Genomic DNA, 24,925 nt, shown 5'->3' with positions numbered 1-24,925 from the left:
ACGCAATTAAGAGCGCGCCAATTGGGCTTCTGTAGCTCCAGAAAAGCCACTTCGAATGCAGGGAGGTCAGAATCCAACAGCATCTGCAGTCCTTTTTCAGCCTTTGAATCAGATTTTTGCTCAGGTCCCTCAATTTCAGCCAGAAAATACCTGAAATCATAGAAAAACACACAAACTCATAGTAAATTCCAGAAAAGTGAATTTTAAATAAAAACTAATAAAAATATAATAAAAACTAACTAAAATATACTAAAAACATACTAAAAACAATGCCAAAAAGCGTATAAATTATCCTCTCATCACAACACCAAACTTAAATTGTTGCTTGTCCCCAAGCAACTGAAAATCAAATAGGATAAAAAGAAGAGAATATACAATGAATTCCAAAAACATCTATGAAGATCAGTGTTAATTAGATGAGCGGGGCTTTTAGCTTTTTGTCTCTGAACAGTTTAGGCATCTCACTTTATCCTTTGAAATTCAGAATGATTGGCTTCTATAGGAACTCAGAATCCGGATAGTGTTATTGATTCTCCTAGTTATGTATGATGATTCTTGAACACAGCTACTTTATGAGTCTTGGCCGTCGCCCAAACACTCTGTTTTCCAGTCTTACCACCGGATACATCCATGCCACAGACACATAACTGGGTGAACCTTTTCAGATTGTGACTCAGCTTTGCTAGAGTCCCCAATTAGAGGTGTCCAGGGTTCTTAATCACACTCTTTTTGCTTTGGATCACGACTTTAACCGCTCCGTCTCAAGTTTTCACTTGACACCTTCACGCCACAAGCACATGGTTAGGGACAGCTTGGTTTAGCCGCTTAGGCCAGGATGTTATTCCTGTAGGCCCTTCTATCCATTGATGCTCAAAGCCTTGGATCCTTTTTATTATCCTTGCATTTTGGTTTAAAGGGCTGTTGGCTTTTTCTGCTTGCTCTTTTTTTATGTTTTTTTTTGAATTCACTGCTTTTTCTTACTTCAAGAATCATTTTTATGATTTTTCAGATCCTCAGTAACATGTCTCCTTTTTCATTATTCTTTCAAGAGCCAACAATTTTAACATTCATGAACAACAAATTCAAAAGACATATGCACTGTTCAAGCATACATTCAGAAATCAAAAGTATTGCCACCACATCAAAATAATTAATCTGTTATAAAATTCGAAATTCATGCAATTCTTCTCTTTTTCAATTAAGAACATTTTTCATTTAAGAAAGGTGATGGATTCATAGGACATTCATAACTTTAAGGCATAAACACTAAGACTCTAATGATCATAGGACACAAACATAAATAAAACATAAAGCATAATTTTTGAAAAACAGAAAAATAAAGAACAAGGAGATTAAAGAACGGGTCCACCTTAGTGATGGCGGCTTGTTCTTCCTCTTGAAGATCTTATGGAGTGCTTGAGCTCCTCAATGTCTCTTCCTTGCCTTTGTTGCTTCTCTCTCATGATTCTTTGATCTTCTCTAATTTCATGGAGGAGGATGGAATGTTCTTGGTGCTCCACCCTTAGTTGTCCCATGTTGGAACTCAATTCTCCTAGGGAGGTGTTGATTTGCTCCCAATAGTTTTGTGGAGGAAAGTGCATCCCTTGAGGCATCTCAGGGATTTCATGATGAGGAATTTCCTTATGTCCATGAGTGGGATCTCTTGTTTGCTCCATCCTCTTCTTAGTGATGGGCTTGTCCTCATCAATGAGGATGTCTCCCTCTATGTTAATTCCAACTGAATCACAGAGGTGACAAATGAGATGAGGGAAGGCTAACCTTGCCAAGGTAGAGGACTTGTCCGCCACCTTATAAAGTTTTTGGGATATAACCTCATGAACTTCTACTTCCTCTCCAATCATGATGCTATGAATCATGATAGCCCGGTCTATAATAGCTTCGGACCGGTTGCTAGTGGGAATGATTAAGCGTTGGATAAACTCCAACCATCCCTTAGCCACGGGCTTGAGGTCATGCCTTCTCAGTTGAACCGGCTTTCCTCTTGAATCTCTCTTCCATTGAGCGCCCTCTTCACAAATGTCTATGAGGACTTGGTCCAACCTTTGATCAAAGTTGACCCTTCTAGTGTAGGGGTGTTCATCTCCTTGCATCATGGGCAAGTTGAATGCCAACCTTACATTTTTCGGACTAAAATCTAAGCATTTCCCCCGAACCATTGTAAGCCAATTCTTTGGGTCCGGGTTCACACTTTGATCATGGTTCTTGGTGATCCATGCATTGGCATAGAACTCTTGAACCATTAAGATTCTGACTTGTTGGATGGGGTTGGTGAGAACTTCCCAACCTCTTCTTTGGATCTCATGTCGGATCTCCGGGTATTCACTCTTTTTGAGTTTGAAAGGGACCTCGGGGATCACCTTCTTCATGGCCACAACTTCATAGAAGTGGTCTTAATGCACACTTGAGATGAATCTCTCCATCTCCCATGACTCGGAGGTGGAAGCTTTTGCCTTCCCTTTCCTCTTTCTAGAGGTTTCTCCGGCCTTAGGTACCATAAATGGTTATGGAAAAACAAAAAGCAACGCTTTTACCACACCAAACTTAGAAGGTTTGCTCATCCTCGAGCAAAAGAAGAAAGAAGAGAGCAGAAGAAGAAGAAATAGAGGAGATGGAGGGGGCTTTGTGTTTCGGCCAAGGGGGAGAAGTAGTGTTTAGGTTGTGTGAAAATGAAGGAGTGAAGAAGGGTTTATATAGGAGTGGAGAGGGGGGTAGGGTTAGGCCATTATGGGTGGGTTTGGGAAGGAAACTGGTTTGAATTTGGATGGTAGGGTAGGTAGGGTTTTATAAAGGATTGATGTGAGTGGTGAAGAGAATGGTGGGATTTGATAGGTAAGGGGTTTTTTGGGGAAGAGGTATTGAGGTGATTGGTGAATGGGTGAAGAAGAGAGAGAGTGGTGGGGTAGGTGGGGATCCAGTGGGGTCCACAGATCCTGAGGTGTCAAGGATAGGTCATCCCTGCACCAAGTGGCGTGTAAAACACCCTTTCTGCCAATCCTGGCGTTAAACGCCGGGCTGTTGCCCTTTTCTGGCGTTAAACGCCAGTCTGGTGCCTGGTGGATGAAATTGTGATTCTTGATTAGTGGCTCCTTGGCATGTGCCAAAAAGTTAAACTAACTCAACTAACTGATTACTTCCTTTTCACAATTCCGTTCAACTAACCAGCAAGTGCACTGGGTCGTCCAAGTAATACCTTACGTGAGTAAGGGTCGATCCCACGGAGATTATTGGCTTGAAGCAATCAATGTTTATTTTATTTGTCTTAGTTAGGATGTCACAAAATTGTTTGGATTACTTGAACAATAGAGTTATTTGTTTATAAAGGATTGTGGAATATATTGGAATAATAAAGAATACTAGCGTTACTTGTTGTGCAGTAATGGAGAATATGTTGGAGCTTTGGAGATGCTTTGTCCTCTGACTTCAACTCTTCCTTGAGATCCTCTTCTCACACGCAGGTTCCTTCCATGGCAAGCTCTATGTAGGGTGTCACCGTTGTCAATGGCTACTTCCCATCCTCGCAGTGAAAGCTAATGCTCACGCACTCTGTCACAGTACGGCCAATCACCGGTTGGTTCCCGCTTCCTACTGGAATAGAATCCCTCTTTTGCGTCTGTCACTAACGCCCAGCAGGTTGCAAGTTTGAAGCACGTCACAGTCATTCAATCCCGGAATCCTACTCGGAATACCACAGACAAGGTTTAGACTTTCCGGATTCTCATGAATGCCGCCATCTATCTAGCTTATACCACGAAGATTCTGTTGGGGAATCTAAGAGATATTCATTCATTCTGATGTAGAACGGAGGTGGTTGTCAGGCACACGTTCATGGATTGAGGAAGGTGATGAGTGTCACGGATCATCACCCTCTTCACAATTAAGCGCGAATAAACATCTTAGATAAGAACAAGCGTGTTTGAATGGAAAACAAAGGAATTGTATTAAATCATCGAGACGCTGCAGAGCTCCTCACCCCCAACAATGGAGTTTAGAGACTCATGCCATCACAAAGTATGTGATTCAGATCTGAAAATGTCATGAGGTACAAGGAATGTCTGTAAAAGTTGTTTAAATAGTAAACTAGTAACCTAGGTTTACAGAAAAATGAATAAACTAAGATAATTGGTGCAGAAATCCACTTCTGGGGCCCACTTGGTGTGTGCTGGGGCTGAGACTAAAGCTTTCCACGTGTAAAGGCCTTTCTTGGCGTCAAACTTCAGATTATGACGTGTTTTGGGCGTTCAACTCCGGATCATGACGTTTTTCTGGCGTTTAACTCCAGACAGCAGCATGAACTTGGCGTTTAACGCCAAGTTACGTCGTCTATCCTCGCGCAAAGTATGGACTATTATATATTGCTGGAAAGCCCTGGATGTCTACTTTTCAACGCCGTTGAGAGCGCGCCAATTGGACTCCTGTAGCTCCAGAAAATCCACTTCGAGTGCAGGGAGGTCAGGATCCAACATCATCAGCAGTCTTTTTTCAGCCTAAGTCAGATTTTTGCTCAGCTCCCTCAATTTCTGCCAGAAAATACCTGAAATCACAGAAAAATACACACACTCATAGTAAAGTCCAGAAATATGATTTTTGCTTAAAAACTAATAATATTTAACTAAAAACTAATTAAAACATGCTAAAATCTACATGAAATTACCCCCAAAAAGCGTATAAAATATCCGCTCATCACAACACCAAACTTAAACTGTTGCTTGTCCTCAAGCAACTAGATAAATAAAATAGGCTTTAGCAGAAATTAAGAAGTAATAATATTTTAGAGTTTTAAATGAAGCTCATATTCTTATTAGATGAGCGGGGCTTGTAGCTTTTTGCTTCTGAACAGTTTTGGCATCCCCCTGTATCTTTAAATTTTCAGAATAATTGGCATCCTTAGGAACTCAGAATTCAGATAGTATTATTGACTCTCCTAGTGTAGTATGTTGATTCTTGAACACAGTTATTTTATGAGTCTTGGCTGTGGCCCTAAGCACTTTGTTTTCCAGTATTACCACCAGATACATAAATGCCACAGACACATAACTGGGTGAACCTTTTCAGATTGTGACTCAGCTTTGCTAAAGTCCCCAGTTAGTGGTGTCCAGAGCTCTTAAGCACACTCTTTTGCTTTGGATCACGACTTTAACCACTCAGTCTCAAGCTTGTAACTTGGACCTGCATGCAACAAGCATATGGTTAGGGACAGCTTGGTTTAGCCGCTTAGGCCTGGATTTTATTTCCTTGGGCCCTCCTCTCCATTGATGCTCAAAGCCTTGGATCCTCTTTACCCTTGCCTTTTGGTTTTAAGGGCTGCTTGGCTTTTATTCCTTTTGATTGTAAAATTTTTTTTTTTTGAACTGCTTTTTCTTGCTTCAAGAATCAATTTCATGATTTTTCAGATCATCAATAATATTTTTCGTGTTCCTCATCCTTTCAGGAGCCAATATTCATCAAATTCAAGGTACAATTTATGCACTGTTCAAGCATTCATTCAGAGAACAAAAAGTATTGCCACCACAAATAATTAATTATAATTTTTATTATTAAGAACTCAAAAATATACATTACTTCTTTATTCTAAAAGAAATCTACTACTTTATTCATGCCTGATGATGATGAGAAAAATAAATTATAACTTAATTGGAAATAAAATCAAAATAGACATCCTAATTACTACTAAATATCTTCTAAGGTCAATTTCTAAAAGGAATAATTATCACTAAGTTAAAACAGAAAAATTGGAACTCAGCAACCTGTTGTTTTGAGGAGTGGATGCTCCTCTAATCTCTGGGGTGTTGTTCAAGGATTAATTTTTGTCACTTCAGCTCCCTTAGATCACGCCCTTGCTCCTCCTGTTCTTTGAGCAGTTTGCAAAGCATGCTACTCTGATTATTCTGTTCTTCCTTTATTTGATCCATAGCTTCTTGCAATCTGGAAATAGAAGCCTCAAGATGTTCCCAATATTCGAATTGGGGCAGTTCTGGGAGGGCTTCTTGTGCTCTCCTCTTGATTGAATCATCTTGTTGCTGTTGTCTGACCATTGATATTCCAGTAATGGGCTTTTCAATTAGGATATATTCAGTTATTCCCATCTTCACTCCAGCCTCTTTGCAGAGCATAGAGATTAAGCTTGGATAGGCCAATCTGGCGTCCTTAGAGTTCCTGTTTGCTACTTTGTATAGCTCACATGAGATCAGCTGATGGACTTCTACCTCTTTTCCCAACATGATGCAGTGAATCATGACAGCTCTTTTGATGGTTACTTCAGAACGGTTGCTGGTAGGCAATATGGAACGCCCTACAAAATCCAGCCAGCCTCTGGCTACTGGTTTTAGATCCTCCCTTTTTAGTTGAACTGGGTCGCCAGTTGTGCTGGTAGTCCACTTGGCTCCAGGGACGCATATATCCTCCAGAATCTTGTCCAACCCTTTATTGACCCTCATCATTCTCCTATTAAAGGAGTCTGGGTCATCTTTCAGTTGGGGAATCTTGAATATCTCCCTGATCCTGTCAGAATTAGTATGAATGATCTTTCCTCTGACTAAGGTCTGATGGTCAAAGAGAGCAGCTCCAATTAGTCTTTGCCTGTCTGTCTGCCATAGATTAGCATAGAACTCTTGAACCATGTTTCTTCCCACTTTTGTTTCAGGATTGGCCAGAATTTCCCAATGCCTGTTTCGGATTTGCTCTTGGATCTCCGGATATTCATCCTCTTTCAGATCAAATCTGACTTCCGGGATCACTGATCTGTGACTCATTATCTTGTAGTAATGGTCTGCGTGTTCTTTAGTTAAGAACTTCCCTTGATTCCAAAGTGGCTTTGGAGTGCTTTCTTTCTTGCCCTTTTGGGTGGGTTGCTTTCCTCTAGGGGCCATGAATTTGATGATCACGGATAACCACACCAAACTTAGAGCTTTGCTTGTCCTCAAGCAAAAGAGAAGAAAGAAGAGGGATAGGAGGAGAGCAAGTGTTGGATGGTGATGATGAGGAAGTCGCCGAACACAAGATATAGGGAGGGGGGGAAGGGTAATTTTCGAAAAATAAGAAAGAGATAAGATAAGAGAGATGATTTTAAAAGATATGATCAGAAAAAGATATAATTTTTAAAAGAAAAAGGTATGAATAAGAATTTAAAAGACAAATCTGAAAAATTTAATTTTGAAAAAGATTTTTAAAAAGATAATTGAGTTTTGAAAACAAATTTTAAAAGAGTTTGATTGGATTGAAAATTAATTTGTCCTTTATGGATTAAGATACCTTTGATATTTTGAAAAAGGGATTTTAGAAATTAGGATTTTTAGAACTCTAATTTGGGATGAGAGATGATAATTTGAAATATGTTGATGCAAGAATTCATGAATTGAAACATAAAAATTTGGAAAAAAAATAAAGAAAAACGAAATTGTACCTCCTCCCACCATCCTGGCGTTAAACGCCCACATGGTGCATGGTTTGGGCGTTTAACGCCCATGTGATGCTTCTCCTGGGCGTTCAACGCCCATGTGATGCTTCTTTCTGGCGTTGAACGCCAGGAAGTCCTTCTTTACTGGGTGTTTTTCTAAACGCCCAGAATGCTAGCAGATTGGCGTTAAACGCCCAGAAGGTGCATCTTTCTGGCGTTTAACGCCCAGAAGATGCTCCTTTCTGGCGTTTAACGCCCAGAAGGCTACCCTTACTGGCGTTAAACGCCCAGTGGGTGCTTCTTTTGGGCGTTTTAACGCCCAAAGTGTTTCTTACTGGCTTTTTCATGCCAGTGAACTTCCAAATTTCTCTGTAACTCTTGGGACTTCAGTAAATTTGTTATTTCACCTTTGAAGATACTTAGACCTAAACCTGTAAAGAAAGAAAATTTATTTAATTAGTAATTAAACTTTGTATATGGCTGGGTTGCCTCCCAGCAAGCGCTTCTTTAATGTCATTAGCTGGACTGTTACTGAGTTTTTAATTAAGTCTCAGTCTTGAGCACTCTTGCTCAAAATTTCCTTCAAGATAGTGTTTGACTCTTTGTCCATTAACAATGAACTTTTTGTTGGAGTCACTATCCTGAAGTTCTATGTATCCATATGGTGATACACTTGTAATTACATATGGACCTCTCCACCGGGATTTCAATTTCCCAGGGAATAATTTGAGCCTTGAATTAAATAATAGAACTTTCTGTCCTAGCTCAAAGACTCTGGATGACAATTTCTTATCATGCCATCTTTTTGCTTTCTCTTTGTAAATTTTTGCATTTTCGAAAGCATTGAGTCTGAATTCCTCTAGCTCATTTAACTGGAGTAATCGTCTTTCTCCAGCTAACTTGGCATCAAGGTTCAGGAATCTGGTTGCCCAGTAGGCCTTGTGTTCCAGTTCCACTGGCAAGTGACACGCCTTTCCATACACAAGCTGGTATGGAGAGGTCCCTATAGGGGTCTTAAATGCTGTTCTGTATGCCCACAGAGCATCATCCAAGCTTCTTGCCCAATCCTTTCTACGGTTAATTACAGTCCGTTCCAGGATTCTTTTAAGTTCTCTATTTGAGACTTCAGCTTGCCCATTAGTTTGTGGGTGATATGGAGTAGCCACCCTGTGGTTAACTCCATAACGTACCAGAGCAGAGTAAAGCTGTTTATTGCATAAATGAGTGCCCCCATCACTGATTAATACTCTAGGGATACCAAATCTGCTGAAGATATGTTTCTGGAGGAACTTTAACACTGTTTTAGTGTCATTAGTGGGTGTTGCAATAGCCTCCACCCATTTGGATACGTAATCCACTGCCACCAGAATATAAGTGTTTGAGTACGATGGTGGGAAGGGTCCCATGAAGTCAATGCCCCATACATCAAACAACTCAACCTCCAAGATTCCTTGTTGAGGCATGGCGTAACTGTGAGGCAGGTTGCCTGATCTTTGGCAACTGTCACAATTAAGCACAAATGCTCGGGAATCTTTATAGAGAGTAGGCCAGTAGAAGCCACTTTGGAGGACTCTTGTGGCTGTTCGCTCACTTCCAAAATGTCCTCCATACTGTGATCCATGGCAATGCCAAAGGATCTTCTGTGCTTCCTCTTTAGGCACACATCTACGGATTACTCCGTCTGCACATCTCTTGAAGAGATATGGTTCATCCCAAAGATAGTACTTTGCATCTGTGATTAATTTCTTTGATTGCACCCTACTGTACTCTTTGGGTATGAATCTCACTGCCTTGTAGTTTGCAATGTCTGCAAACCATGGCACTTCCTGGACGGCCAGCAATTGCTCATCCGGAAAGGTTTCAGAGATCTCAGTGAGAGGGGGGAACGCCCCTTCCACTGGTTCTATTCGGGACAGGTGATCTGCTACTTGATTTTCGTTCCCTTTCCTGTCTCTTATCTCTATATCAAACTCTTGCAGAAGCAACACCCATCTGATGAGTCTGGGTTTTGAATCCTGCTTTGTGAGTAGATATTTAAGAGCAGCATGATCAGTGTACACAATCACTTTTGATCCTACTAAATAGGATCTGAATTTGTCAATGGCGTAAACCACTGCAAGTAGCTCTTTTTATGTGGTTGTGTAATTCTTCTGTGCATCATTTAGAACACGGCTGGCATAATAAATGACGTGCAGAAGCTTGTCATGCCTTTGTCCCAACACTGCACCAATGGCATGGTCACTGGCATCACACATCAGTTCAAAAGGTAATGTCCAGTCTGGTGCAGAGATGATTGGTGCTGTAACCAATTTAGCTTTCAGAGTCTCAAATGCCTGCAGACACTCTTTATCAAAGATAAATGGCGTGTCAGCAGCTAGCAGGTTGCTCAGAGGTTTGGCGATTTTTGAAAAATCCTTTATAAACCTCCTATAGAATCCTGCATGTCCCAGAAAGCTTCTGATTGCCTTAACATTGGTGGGTGGTGGTAATTTTTCAATTACTTCAACTTTAGCTTGATCCACCTCTATTCCCTTGTTCGAAATTTTGTGCCCAAGGACAATTCCTTCAGTCACCATAAAGTGACATTTTTCCCAGTTTAAAACCAGGTTAGTCTCTTGGCATCTTTTCAGAACAAGTGCTAAATGGTTAAGGCAGGAGCTGAATGAGTCTCCAAATACTGAAAAGTCATCCATGAAGACTTCCAGAAATTTTTCCACCATGTCAGAGAAAATTGAGAGCATGCACCTCTGAAAAGTTGCAGGTGCATTGCACAGGCCAAATGGCATCCTTCTGTATGCAAATACTTCAGATGGGCATGTGAATGCCGTTTTCTCCTGATCCTGGGGATCTACTGCAATTTGATTATAACCTGAATATCCATCCAGGAAGCAGTAGTATTCATGACCTGCTAGTCTTTCTAGCATCTGGTCTATGAATGGTAAAGGAAAATGATCCTTTCTGGTGGTTGTATTGAGCCTTCTGTAATCAATGCACATACGCCACCCTGTAACTGTCCTTGTAGGAACCAGTTCATTTTTTTCATTATGAACCACTGTCATGCCTCCTTTCTTTGGGACAACTTGGACAGGGCTCACCCAGGGGCTGTCAGAGATAGGATAAATAATCCCAGCCTCTAGTAGTTTAGTGACCTCTTTCTGCACCACTTCTTTCATAGCTGGATTCAGTCGCCTTTGTGGTTGAACCACTGGTTTGGCGTCATCCTCCAACAAGATCTTGTGCATGCATCTGGCTGGGCTAATGCCCTTAAGATCACTGATGGACCACCCAAGAGCTGTCTTGTGTGTCCTTAACACTTGAATTAGTGCTTCCTCTTCCTGTGGCTCTAAAGTAGAGCTTATAATTACAGGAAAGGTATCACCTTCTCCTAGAAATGCATATTTCAAGGATGGTGGTAATGGTTTGAGTTCGGGTTTTGGAGGTTTCTCCTCTTCTTGAGGGATTTTCAGAGGTTCTAATATCTTCTCTGACTCCTCCAAATCAGGCTGAACATCTTTAAAGATGTCCTCTAGCTCTGATTCCAAACTCTCAGCCATATTGACCTCTCTTACCAGAGAATCAATAATATCAACACTCATGCAGTCATTTGGGTGTCTGGATGTTGCATTGCTTTGACAACATTCAACTTGAATTCCTCCTCATTGACTCTCAAGGTTACTTCCCCTTTTTGGACATCAATGAGGGTTCGGCCAGTTGCTAGGAAAGGTCTTCCCAGAATGAGAGTTGCACTCTTGTGCTCCTCCATTTCCAGCACCACAAAGTCAGTAGGAAAGGCGAATGGCCCAACCTTGACAATCATGTCTTCAATCACGCCTGATGGGTACTTAATGGAGCCATCAGCAAGTTGAAGACATATCCTGGTTGGTTTAATTTCTTCAGTTAAACCAAGCTTTCTGATAGTAGATGCAGGTATTAGATTGATACTTGCCCCAAGATCGCATAAAGCTTGCTTGGTGCAATTACCCTCTAATGTGCATGGTATCATAAAGCTCCCAGGATCTTTAAGCTTCTCAGGTAAGCTTTTCAGAATGACTGCACTGCATTCTTCAGTGAGGTAGACTTTTTCAGTTTCCCTCCACTCCTTCTTATGACTTAAGATTTCTTTCATGAACTTAGCATAAGAGGGTATTTGCTCAAGTGCTTCTGCAAACGGAATCTTTATTTCAAGAGTCCTGAGATAGTCCGCAAAGCGAGCAAATTGCTTATCCTGTTCCGCTTGGCGGAGTTTTTGAGGATAAGGCATTTTGGCTTTGTATTCCTCAACCTTAGTTGCTGCAGGTTTATTACCTACAGAAGTGGGTTGGGAAGCCTTTTTAGAAGGATTGTTATCAGCACTTGTATGTGACTGATCACCCACTGGCGTTTGAATACCAGGGGTGGAAGCTGGGGTGGCGTTAAACGCCACTTCCTTGCTTGTTACTGGCGTTTGAACGCCAGAACCATGTTCCTTTTGGGCGTTCAACGCCAGATCCATGCTTGTTTCTGGCGTTGAACGCCAGGAATGAGCATGGTCTGGGCGTTCAACGCCAGCTCTGTTCCTCTCTGGGCTCTGATTGTCCTCAGAGGGATTTTGAGTATCCTCTTGTTCATTTCTTGGTTTCCTGCTGCCTTGAAGTGAGGTATTTAATGTTTTCCCACTTCTTAATTGAACTGCTTGGCATTCTTCTGCTATTTGTTTTGACAGTTGTTTTTCTGTCTGCTTTAATTGTACTTCCATGTTCCTGTTAGCCATTCTTGTTTCCTGTAATATTTCCTTGAATTCGGCTAATTGCTGAGTTAGAAAATCTAATTGCTGATTGAATTCATTAGCCTGATCCACTGGACTGAGTTCTGCAGTTACTGTTTTAGCTTCTTCTTTCATAGAGGATTCACTGCTTAAGTACAGATGCTGATTTCTGGCAACTGTATCAATAAGCTCTTGAGCTTCTTCAATTGTTTTTCTCATATGTATAGATCCACCAGCTGAGTGGTCTAGAGAAATCTGAGCTTTTTCTGTAAGCCCATAGTAGAAGATGTCTAATTGCACCCATTCTGAAAACATTTCAGAGGGGCATTTTCTTAGCATCTCTCTGTATCTCTCCCAGGCATCATAAAGGGATTCATTATCTCCTTGTTTGAAGCCTTGAATGTTTAGCCTTAGCTGTGTCATCCGTTTGGGAGGGAAATAGTGATTCAGGAATTTTTCTGACAGCTGTTTCCATGTCTTTATGCTGTTCTTAGGCTGGTTATTTAACCACCTCTTAGCTTGATCTTTTACAGCAAATGGAAACAGTAATAGTCTGTAGACATCCTGATCTACTTCCTTATCATGTACTGTATCAGCAATTTGCAGAAATTGTGCCAGAAACTCTGTAGGTTCTTCGTGTGGAAGACCAGAATATTGGCAGTTTTGCTGCACCATGATAATGAGTTGTGGATTCAGCTCAAAGCTACTAACTCCAATGGAGGGTATACAGATACTACTCCCATATGAAGCAGTAGTGGGGTTAGCATATGACCCCAGGGTCCTCTTGGACTGTTCATTCCCACTTGCTTCCATATTGAATACAAGTTGAGAATTTATAGTTATGGAATAAATAAAAGTGGAATATATAAAAATATTTTTTTTTAAATAAAATAAAAACGAAATAAATAAAAGAAAGTGGAAATATTTTGAAATTGAAAATTGAATTTTTAATGTAAAATTTTCGAAAAAGTAGTTTTAAAAATAGTTAGAAAATAAAATTTTTTTTGAATTTTGAATTTTATGATGAAAGAGAAAAACACACAAAAGACACAAGACTTAAAATTTTTAGATCTAATGCTCCTTATTTTTCGAAAATTTTTGGAGGGAAAACACCAAGGAACACCAAACTTAAAAATTTTAAGATCAAGACACAAGAAAAACTCAAGAACACTTTGAAGATACACAAGAACACCAAGAACACAAGAAAGAACACCAAACTTAAAATTTTTAGAAAATCAACACAAGTTTTCGAAAAATAAAGAAAAATTAACAGGAAAACACCAAACTTAAAGTTTGGCACAAGATTAAATGGAGAAAAATTGTTTTTGAAAAAGGTTCCAAAGCGTAAACTCAATTGGATTAAATATAACACTTGTTCTAAATATTCCAATTAATGCTTTAGAAAGAACAAAAGTGAAACAAGAAAAGACACAAAACAAGAAAAATAAACAAGAACAACTTGAAGATCAATGAAGAACCAAGAGCAAAAACACGAAAATTTTAGAGAAAATATAAAATATGCAATTAACACCAAACTTAGAACAAGACACTAAACTCACGAAAATTAGCAATTAACTAAAAGAAAAATAATAAATTTTGAAAAGAAATTTTTTTTTGAAAAGAAACTATCCTATCAATATTGATTTAATGACTCTATAAAAAATAAGAACAAAAATAAAAATAAATTATTCCTAATCTAAGAAATAAAATAAGCCTTCAATTGTCCAAACTCAATAATCCCCGGCAACGGCGCCAAAAACTTGGTGGACGAAATTGTGATTCTTGATTAGTGGCTCCTTGGCATGTGCCAAAAAGTTAAACTAACTCAACTAACTGATTACTTCCTTTTCACAATTCCGTTCAACTAACCAGCAAGTGCACTGGGTCGTCCAAGTAATACCTTACGTGAGTAAGGGTCGATCCCACGGAGATTATTGGCTTGAAGCAATCAATGTTTATTTTATTTGTCTTAGTTAGGATGTCACAAAATTGTTTGGATTACTTGAACAATAGAGTTATTTGTTTATAAAGGATTGTGGAATATATTGGAATAATAAAGAATACTAGCGTTACTTGTTGTGCAGTAATAGAGAATATGTTGGAGCTTTGGAGATGCTTTGTCCTCTGACTTCAACTCTTCCTTGAGATCCTCTTCTCACACGCAGGTTCCTTCCATGGCAAGCTCTATGTAGGGTGTCACCGTTGTCAATGGCTACTTCCCATCCTCGCAGTGAAAGCTAATGCTCACGCACTCTGTCACAGTACGGCCAATCACCGGTTGGTTCCCGCTTCCTACTGGAATAGAATCCCTCTTTTGCGTCTGTCACTAACGCCCAGCAGGTTGCAAGTTTGAAGCACGTCACAGTCATTCAATCCCGGAATCCTACTCGGAATACCACAGACAAGGTTTAGACTTTCCGGATTCTCATGAATGCCGCCATCTATCTAGCTTATACCACGAAGATTCTGTTGGGGAATCTAAGAGATATTCATTCATTCTGATGTAGAACGGAGGTGGTTGTCAGGCACACGTTCATGGATTGAGGAAGGTGATGAGTGTCACGGATCATCACCCTCTTCACAATTAAGCGCGAATAAACATCTTAGATAAGAACAAGCGTGTTTGAATGGAAAACAAAGGAATTGTATTAAATCATCGAGACGCTGCAGAGCTCCTCACCCCCAACAATGGAGTTTAGAGACTCATGCCGTCACAAAGTATGTGATTCAGATCTGAAAATGTCATGAGGTACAAGGAATGTCTGTAAAAGTTGTTTAAATAGTAAACTAGTAACCTAGGTTTACAGAAAAATGAATAAACTAAGATAATTGGTGCAGAAATCCACTTCTGGGGCCCACTTGGTGTGTGCTGGGGCTGAGACTAAAGCTTTCCACGTGTAAAGGCCTTTCTTGGCGTCAAACTTCAGATTATGACGTGTTTTGGGCGTTCAACTCCGGATCATGACGTTTTTCTGGCGTTTAACTCCAGACAGCAGCATGAACTTGGCGTTTAACGCCAAGTTACGTCGTCTATCCTCGCGCAAAGTATGGACTATTATATATTGCTGGAAAGCCCTGGATGTCTACTTTCCAACGCCGTTGAGATCGCGCCAATTGGACTCCTGTAGCTCCAGAAAATCCACTTCGAGTGCAGGGAGGTCAGGATCCAACAGCATCAGCAGTCCTTTTTCAGCCTAAGTCAGATTTTTGCTCAGCTCCCTCAATTTCAGCCAGAAAATACCTGAAATCACAGAAAGATACACACACTCATAGTAAAGTCCAGAAATATGATTTTTGCTTAAAAACTAATAATATTTAACTAAAAACTAATTAAAACATGCTAAAATCTACATGAAATTACCCCCAAAAAGCGTATAAAATATCCGCTCATCAGTGCCCCTTTCTGGCGTTAAACGCCCAGAATGGTGCTAGACTGGGCGTTAAACGCCCATTTGCTGCCCTTACTGGCGTTTAAATGCCAGCAAGTTTTTCCTCCAGGGTGTGCTATTTTTCTTTCTGTTTTTCATTCTGTTTTTGCTTTTTCAATTGTTTTTGTGACTTCACATGATCATCAACCTACAGAAAACATAAAATAACAATAGAAAATAGATAAATATAACATTGGGTTGCCTCCCAACAAGCGCTTCTTTAATGTCAGTAGCTTGACAATGGGCCCTTATGGAGCCTCACAGATGTTCAGAGTAATGTTGGAACCTCCCAACACCAAACTTAGAGTTTGAATGTGGGGGTTCAACACCAAACTTAGAATTTGGTTGTGGCCTCCCAACACCAAACTTAGAGTTTGATTGTGGGGGCTCTATTTGACTCTGTTTTGAGACAAGCTCTTCATGCTTCCTCTCCATGGTTACAGAGGGATATCCTTGAGTTTCAAACACAAGGGATTCTTCATTCACTTGAATGATCAATTCCCCTCTGTCAACATCAATCACAGCCTTCGCTGTGGCTAGGAAGGGTCTGCCCAGGATGATGGATTCATCCATGCACTTCCCAGTCTCTAGTACTATGAAATCAGCAGGGATGTAATGGTCTTCAATCTTTACCAGAACATCCTCTACAAGTCCATAAGCTTGTTTTCTTGAATTGTCTGCCATCTCTAGTGAGATTCTTGCAGCTTGTACCTCAAAGATCCCTAGCTTCTCCATTATAGAGAGAGGCATGAGGTTTATGCTTGACCCTAGGTCACACAGAGCCTTCTCGAAGGTCATGGTGCCTAATGTACAAGGTATTGAGAACTTTCCAGGGTCCTGTCTCTTTTGAGGTAATCTCTGCCTAGTCAAGTCATCCAGTTCTTTGGTGAGCAAAGAGGGTTCATCCTCCCAAGTCTGATTACCAAATAACACTTTATTTAGCTTCATGATTGCTCCAAGGTACTTAGCAACTTGCTCTTTAGTGACATCTTCGTCCTCTTCAGAGGAAGAATACTCATCAGAGCTCATGAATGGCAGAAGTAATTCCAATGGAATCTCTATGGTCTCAGTGTGAGCCTCAGATTCCCATGGTTCCTCATTAGGGAACTCATTAGAGGCCAGTGGACGTCCATTGAGGTCTTCCTCAGTGGCGATCACTGCCTCTTCCTCCTCTCCAAATTCGGCCATGTTGATGGCCTTACGCTCTCCTTTTGGATTCTCTTCTGTATTGCTTGGAAGAGTACTAGGAGGGAGTTCAGTAACTTTCTTACTCAGCTAACCCACTTGTGCCTCCAAGTTTCTAATGGAGGACCTTGTTTCAGTCATGAAACTTTGAGTGGTTTTGATTAGATCAGAGACCATGGTTGCTAAGTCAGAGTGGCTCTACTTATTAGAATTCTCTGTCTGTTGCTGAGAAGATGATGGAAAAGGCTTGCCATTGCTAAACCTGTTTCTTCCACCATTATTGTTGTTGAAACCTTGTTGAGGTCTCTGTTGATCTTTCCATGAGAGATTTGGATGATTTCTCCATGAAGGATTATAGGTGTTTCCATAGGGTTCTCCTATGTAATTCACCTCTTCCATTGATGGGTTCTCAGGATCATAAGCTTCTTCTTCAGATGAAGTGTCCTTAGTACTGCCTGGTGCAGCTTGCATTCCAGACAGACTTTGAGAAATCATATTGACTTGCTGAGTCAATATTTTGTTCTGAGCCAATATGGCATTCAGAGTATCAATCTCAAGAACTCCTTTCTTCTGATTCATCCCATTGTTCACAGGATTCCTTTCAGAAGTGTACATGAATTGGTTATTTGTAACCATTTCAATGAGTTCTTGAGCTTCTGCAGGCGTCTTCTTCAGATAAAGAGATCCTCCAGCAGAGCTGTCCAATGACATCTTGGACAGTTCAGATAGACCATTATAGAAGATACCTATGATGCTCCATTCAGAAAGCATGTCAGAAGGACACTTTCTGATCATTTGTTTGTATCTTTCCCAAGCTTCATAGAGGGATTCACCTTCCTTCTGTCTGAAGGTTTGGACTTGCATTCTAAGCTTACTCAATTTTTGAGGTGGAAAGAACTTTGCCAAGAAGGCATTGACTAGCTTTTCCCAAGAGTTCAGGCTTTCTTTAGGTTGTGAGTCCAACCATATCCTAGCTCTGTCTCTTATAGAAAAAGGGAATAGCATAAGTCTGTAGACCTCAGGGTCAACCCCATTGGTCTTGACAGTGTCACAGATTTGCAAGAATTCAGCCAAAAACTGATGAGGATCTTCCAATGAAAGTCTATGGAACTTGCAATTCTGTTTCATTAGAGAAACTAATTGAGGCTTAAGCTCAAAGTTGTTTGCTCCAATGGTAGGATAGAGATGCTTCTCCCATAGAAGTCGGGAGTAGGTGCAGTAAAGTCACCCAGCACCTTCCTTGCATTGTTGGCATTGTTGTTGTTTTCGGCTGCCATGTCTTCTTCTTCTTTGAAGAGCTCTGTTAGGCCCTCTAGAGAGAGTTGTGCTTTAGTTTTTCTTAGCTTTCTCTTCAAGGTCCTTTCAGGTTCAGGGTCAGCCTCAACAAGAATGCTTTTGTCTTTGCTCCTGCTCATATGAAAGAGAAGAGAACAAGAAAGTATGGAATCCTCTATGTCACAGGATAGAGATTCCTTGAGGTGTCAGAGAAAAAGAAGAATAGAAGGAGGAGGTAGAAGAATTCGAACTTATCAAGAGGGATAGAGTTCGAATTGTGCATTGAGGAGGAGTGTTAGTCCATAAATAGAAGGATGTGAGAAGAAGGGAAGAATTTTTGAAATTAAAGTAAAAGATTTTAAAAGAATTTTGAAAAATTGAAGAATGATTTTCGAAAATTAAAGTTTGGAAATAAATAAAGTGGTTTTTGAAAAAGATTTTTGAAAGAAGAAATCAAAAAGATATGATTGAAAAGTTATGGTTTTAAAAAGATATGATTGGAAAACAATTTAAAAAGATTTGATTTTTAAAATTAATGACTTGGCTAACAAGAAATTTAAAAGATATGATTCAGACATTAAACCTTTCTCAACAGAAAAGGCAACATACTTGAAATATTTGAATCAAATCATTAATTGTTAGCAAGTTTTTTTGAAAATGGAAAGAAATTGATTTTGAATATATATGATTGAAAAGATATGATTTTGAAAAATTATGGAGAATTGAAAAAAAAATCTGAATTAAAAACAAAATCTTCCCTCTTGTGCCATCCTGGCGTTAAACGCCCAGAATGGTATCCATTCTGGCATTTAAAGCCCAAATCTCTACCCTTTTGGGCGTTAAACACCCAGCCAGGCACCCTGGCTGGCATTTAAACGCCAGTTTTCCTTCCTCACTGGGTGTTTTGAACGCCCAACTTTTTCTGTGTAATTCTTCTGCTGTATGTTCTGAATCTTCAATTCTCTGTATTATTGACTTGAAAAGACACAAATTAAAAAAATTTTTGAATTTTTAATGATGAGGAATAATCAAAATGCAAAATAAACAATGCATACAAGACACCAAACTTAGAAGTTTGTATACTATTGACACTAACAAATTAAGAATGCATATGAGAAACAACAAAACACTCAAGACAAGAGAATTTAAAGATCAGAGCAAGGAAATCATCAAGAACAACTTGAAGATCAATGAAGAACATAATGCATGTAATTTTCAAAAATTAGAAGAATAAAAACATGCAATGGACACCAAACTTAAAATTAGACACTAGACTCAAACAAAAAACATAAAAATATTTTTGATTTTATGATTTTATAATTTTTTTTTTGGATTTTTCAAAAATTATATGGAGAAGCAAAATAAAGGATTCAAAATTCTTAATGAGAATTCCAGGAATCATGCAATGTTAGTCTAAAACTTTAGTCTAAAAAGATTAGACATGGCTAGCCAAGTTTCAGCAGAACATTACATTCAATAGCTAAATTGATGAGAATCAATCAGCTTTGGTGATGATAAAAACATCATCTGAAACTCTAGATTTCATTCTTAAAAATGTTGAAGAAAAATGCCTAATCTAAGCAACAAGATGAACCGTCAGTTGTCCAAACTCGAACAATCCCCGGCAACGGCGCCAAAAACTTGGTGCACGAAATTGTGATCATCAATGGTGCCATCAACATGGTACACTCAATTGCAATCTCAACTCTTTATCACAACTTCGCACAACTAACCAGCAAGTGCACTGGGTTGTCCAAGTAATAAACCTTACGCGAGTAAGGGTCGATCCCACGGAGATTGTTGGTATGAAGCAAGCTATGGTCATCTTGTAAATCTCAGTCAGGTGGATTCAAATGGTTATGGAGGATTGATAATTAAAAGATGAATAAAACATAAAATAAAGATAGCGATACTTATGTAATTCATTGGTGAGAATTTCAGATAAGCGTATGGAGATGCTTTGTCCCTTCCGTCTCTCTGCTTTCCTACTGTCTTCATCCAATCCTTCTTACTCCTTTCCATGGCAAGCTGTATGTTGGGCATCACCATTGTCAATGGCTACAGTCTCTTCCTCTCAGTGAAAATGTTCAACGCGCTCTGTCACAGCACGGCTATTCATCTGTCGGTTCTCGATCATGTCGGAATAGAATCCAGTGATTCTTTTGCGTCTGTCACTAACGCCCCACAATCGCGAGTTTGAAGCTCGTCACAGTCATTCAATCCCTGAATCATACTCAGAATACCACAGACAAGGTTTAGACCTTCCAGATTCTCAAGAATGGCCACCAATGGATTCTAGCTTATACCACGAAGATTCTGATTAAGGAATCCAAGAGATACACATTCAAGCCTTGTTTGCATGTAGAACGGAGGTGGTTGTCAGGCACGCGTTCATAAGTAAGAATAATGATGAGCGTCACATAATCATCACATTCATCATGTTCTTGGGTGCAATGAATATCTTAGAACAAGAATAAGCTGAATTGAATGGAAAATAGTAGTAATTGCATTAATACTCAAGGTACAACAGAGCTCCACACCTTAATCTGTGGTGTGTAGAAACTCCACCGTTGAAAATACATAAGTGATAATGGTGATCATTGGCTTCGGCCCCAGAGAGGGAACCAGAAGAACCAAGATGAAAATACAATAGTAAAAGGTCCTATTTATAGAGAACTAGTAGCCTAGGGTTTACAGAAATGAGTAAATGACGTAAAAATCCACTTCCGGGCCCACTTGGTGTGTGCTTGGGCTGAGCATTAAAGCTTCCATGTGTAGAGACTTTTCTTGGAGTTAAACGCCAGCTTTTGTGCCAGTTTGGGCGTTTAACTCCCACTTCTGTGCCAGTTCCAGTGTTAAACGCCGGGAATTCTTGAGCTGATTTGGAATGCCGGTTTGGGCCATCAAATCTCAGGCAAAGTATGGATTATTATATATTGCTGGAAAGCCCAGGATGTCTATTTTGCAAAGCAATTGAGAGCGCGCCAATTGAGCTTCTGTAGCTCCAGAAAATCCACTTTGAATGCATGGAGGTCAGAATCCAACAGCATCTGCAGTCCTTTTTCAGCTTCTGAATCAGATTTTTGCTCAGGTCCCTCAATTTCAGCCAGAAAATACCTGAAATCACAGAAAAACACACAAACTCATAGTAAATTCCAGAAAAGTGAATTTTAAATAAAAACTAATAAAAATATAATAAAAACTAACTAAAACATACTAAAAACATACTAAAAACAATGCAAAAAAGCGTATAAATTATCCGCTCATCACTTGTCCTCAAGCAACCAAAACTAATATAAGCTTAGGATGTGAATTTGCATGAGAATGAGAGTTTGATTAAGCTCATGTCTCTTTTTATAGTGGGGTTTATAACTGTAATCCTTGATAGGTTTGGCATCTCACTCTCCTTTGAATCAGGAGGATGTCATTGTCATTCGGAATTAGAATCCGGATAATATTATGAATTCTCTGATCTTTACATTTCAGTTTAATCCTTGAACACAGCAAAATTGACTTTAATTTATTTTTTTCTTTGGTTCTTTGTACCTTGAGCCTAGCCGTGACTTTAAATGTTTTGTCTCAAGGATTACTTGACACAGAAACACCACAAGCACTTAACTGGGGGACTCTCTTTGAGTCCTGATTTTTCTTTTAGTTACTCCCAGACAGTGGTGCTTAAAGCCTTTGGCATACTCTGTTAAACGCACTTGGTCTCGACTCTAAGTGTTCTGTCTCAAGGATTACTTGACACAATCACACCACAAGCATATGATTAGGGAAACAACTCTTTGAGCTTTTAATCATGTCTGACCTCCTTAGTCATTGATGCTCAGAGCCTTGGACCTTGCTTTTATTATTATTTATTTATTTAAAATATTTTTTTCTTTTCCTATTTTTTTTGCTTCAAGGATTAAATTTTTGTTTATTTCAGAGAAGTTATAATAATTCTCTAAATTCATATTCCTTATACATCAACATCCCTTGATTCAAATTCAAATATACACTGTTCATATCATGCATTCAAAAATCACAAAAAATATCACCACCTTTAAGTAAGTAGGACTATTCTTAAAATTAAACTCAATTTCTCATGCAATACATAAAAAAAATAAAAAAATTTTGATTTCAAGGTCAGTGGGCAATACATGAGACATCTTTCAGAATTAAAGCATTTAAGGGAAAACTAAACTAGACCTAGGATTCTCACCGATAAAGGATCATGCAACAGACAAAGCAAAATGGTAGAGAACCGGAACATAACATAGAAAAGAGGGGAGGAAAAGAAAAAATTGAAAGGAACTCAACCACCTTAGTTATCCTAGTGGTCACTTTATTCTTCAGGTTGTGCTCCTCCGTGAAGATGATTCACCTCCCTTTTGTGCCAGAAAACCCATAAGCGCAGCGTCAACACCAAACTTAAAGGTTTGCTTGTCCTCAAGCAAAGAAGAACTGAAAATAAAAATAATTAGTGAGAGAAAAGAAAAATATAACGATAAAAGAACAAGAGAGAATTAGGAGTGGGAGAGAGAGAAAGAAAAATGAAAACTGTGCGGCATAGGCGATGCGTACGCGTGCAGCACGCGTACGCGTAGGTTGCGAGATTTTCTTGATGATGCGTGAGCATCAGGCACGCGTACGCGTGCCATGGGTTTTGTGCAATTCACGCGAAGCCAGCCGAGCGCATGGACAACTCTCTGTTCGTATTGCTTGGGGACCAAGAATTTCATACAATGCATTCGCGTTAGGCACGCGCACGCGTGGAGAACCATTTTTGCAAATGACGCGCACGCGTCAAGGACGCGTACGCGTGAGGAAATTTGTGCCTCTAGCACGCTTCCAGCCCCAAGCTAGCACAACTCTCTGCCCAAACACTCCTTTACGTCAATTTTGCAGGTCACGCATACACATCAATGACGCGCACACGTGGATGGCGATAAGTGCAAACGACGCGTACGCGTGGAGTACGCGTACGCACGGTCGTGTTTGTGTGCCAAGCATGGGTCCAGCGCCACTCCCACGCAACTCTCTGTCAAATTTCATTTTTCACGCACACATGATTGACGCGTTCGCAGCAGTGACAGTTGCGCGTCGTGTGCTCTCTTCTCTTTTTTTTAGCCTTAGGTGTTCGGTTCCTGGAATAACATAGCTTCATGATCAGAGAAACAGTAAAAACTCAAAAAAAAGAAAAACTACTACTAAGAAAAATAGCTAAGGATACAAATTTATCGGGTTGCCTCCCGAAAAGTGCTTCTTTAACGTCACTAGCTTAACGGTTAGCTCTGCTAGTTCAGCAGATGAGTGGACCTCTGGCGATCAATCTCGCCTCAAAGATAGTGCTTCAACCTCTGGCCATTCACTGTAAATTTCCTGTCAGAATTCTCTTCCTGTATTTCCATATGACCATATGGTGAAGCTCTGGTAACCACAAACGGTCCTGACCATCGGGATTTCAGCTTCCCGGGAAAGAATTTGAGCCTTAAATTATATAGAAGCATTCTTTGTCCTGGCTCAAAGACTCTGATGGCAATCTTTTTATCATGCAGTAGCTTGGTTCTCTCCTTATAGAGCTTGGCATTCTCATAGGCTGAATATCTGAATTCATCAAGCTCATTCAACTGAAGCATTCGCTTGATTCTTGTAGATTCAACTAAAGCATTCGCTTGATTCCTGCATCAAGATTCAGATACCTTATTGCCCAGTAATTTTTATGCTCCAGCTCAACTTGCAAGTGACAGGCTTTGCCATAGACCAACTGATAAGGGGACATGCCAATGGGAGTCTTGTACGCTGTCCGGTATGCCCAGAGAGCATCATCAAGCTTCCTAGACCAGTCCTTTCTTGAAACACTGACGGTTTTCTCTAGAATCCTCTTAAGTTCCCTGTTGGAAACTTCAACCTGTCCACTTGTCTGAGGGTGATAGGGGGTTGCCACTTTTTGACGGACTCCATATCTCAGCAGAAAAGAGTCCAACTGTCTGTTGCAAAAATGGCTTCTTCCATCATTAATGAGTGTCCTTGGAACACCAAACCAGCTAAAAATATATATCTGAAGAAAGCTCATTACCACTTTGGCATCATTGGTGGGTAAAGCCATAGCTTCCACCTACTTGGACACATAGTCAACTGCCACTAGAATATAGTTATTTGAATGCGAGGATGGGAAAGATCCCATGAAATCAATACCCCACACATCAAACAACTCAACCTCAAGAATCCCATGCTGTGGCATTTCATGGTTGGCAGGGAGATTCATGGCTTTTTCACATCTGTCACAGTTCTTTACAAATGCTCTTGAGTCCCTGAAGAGAGTCGGCCAGTAAAACCTGCTCTGAAGGACCTTTGTAGCTGTCCTTTCACCACCAAAGTGGCCTCCATACTCAGAACCATGACAGTGCCAAAGAATCTGCTGTTTTTCTTCATCTGGGACACATCTCCGGATGATTCCATCTGAACACCTTTTAAAAAGGTATGGTTCCTCCCAAATGTAGTACTTTGCATCAATCAATAGCTTATTCACTTGTTGCCTACTGTACTCCCTTGGGATAAAATTCATGGCCTTATAATTTGCAATATCTGCAAACCATGGTGCCTGCTGAATGAGGAACAATTGCTCATCCGAAAATGTCTCAGTCACAGCTATGGGTGGTTGTACTCCTGCTTCAGGCTCAATTCTGGAAAGATGGTCAGCTACTTGATTATCTGACCATTTCCTGTCTTTTATCTCAATATCAAACTCCTGAAGGAGCAATACCCATCTGATTAATCTTAGTTTAGAATCCTGTTTGGTTAGAAGGTACTTCAAAGCAACATGATCAGTATAAATAATAACCTTATAACCAAGTAAATAGGACCTAAACTTATCAACAGCATACACAACAG

This window comes from Arachis stenosperma, chromosome 7 (genome assembly GCF_014773155.1).
Source record: "Arachis stenosperma cultivar V10309 chromosome 7, arast.V10309.gnm1.PFL2, whole genome shotgun sequence".
NCBI classification, from domain to species: Eukaryota; Viridiplantae; Streptophyta; class Magnoliopsida; order Fabales; family Fabaceae; genus Arachis; species Arachis stenosperma.
Note: the sequence above shows the minus strand (reverse complement) of the source record.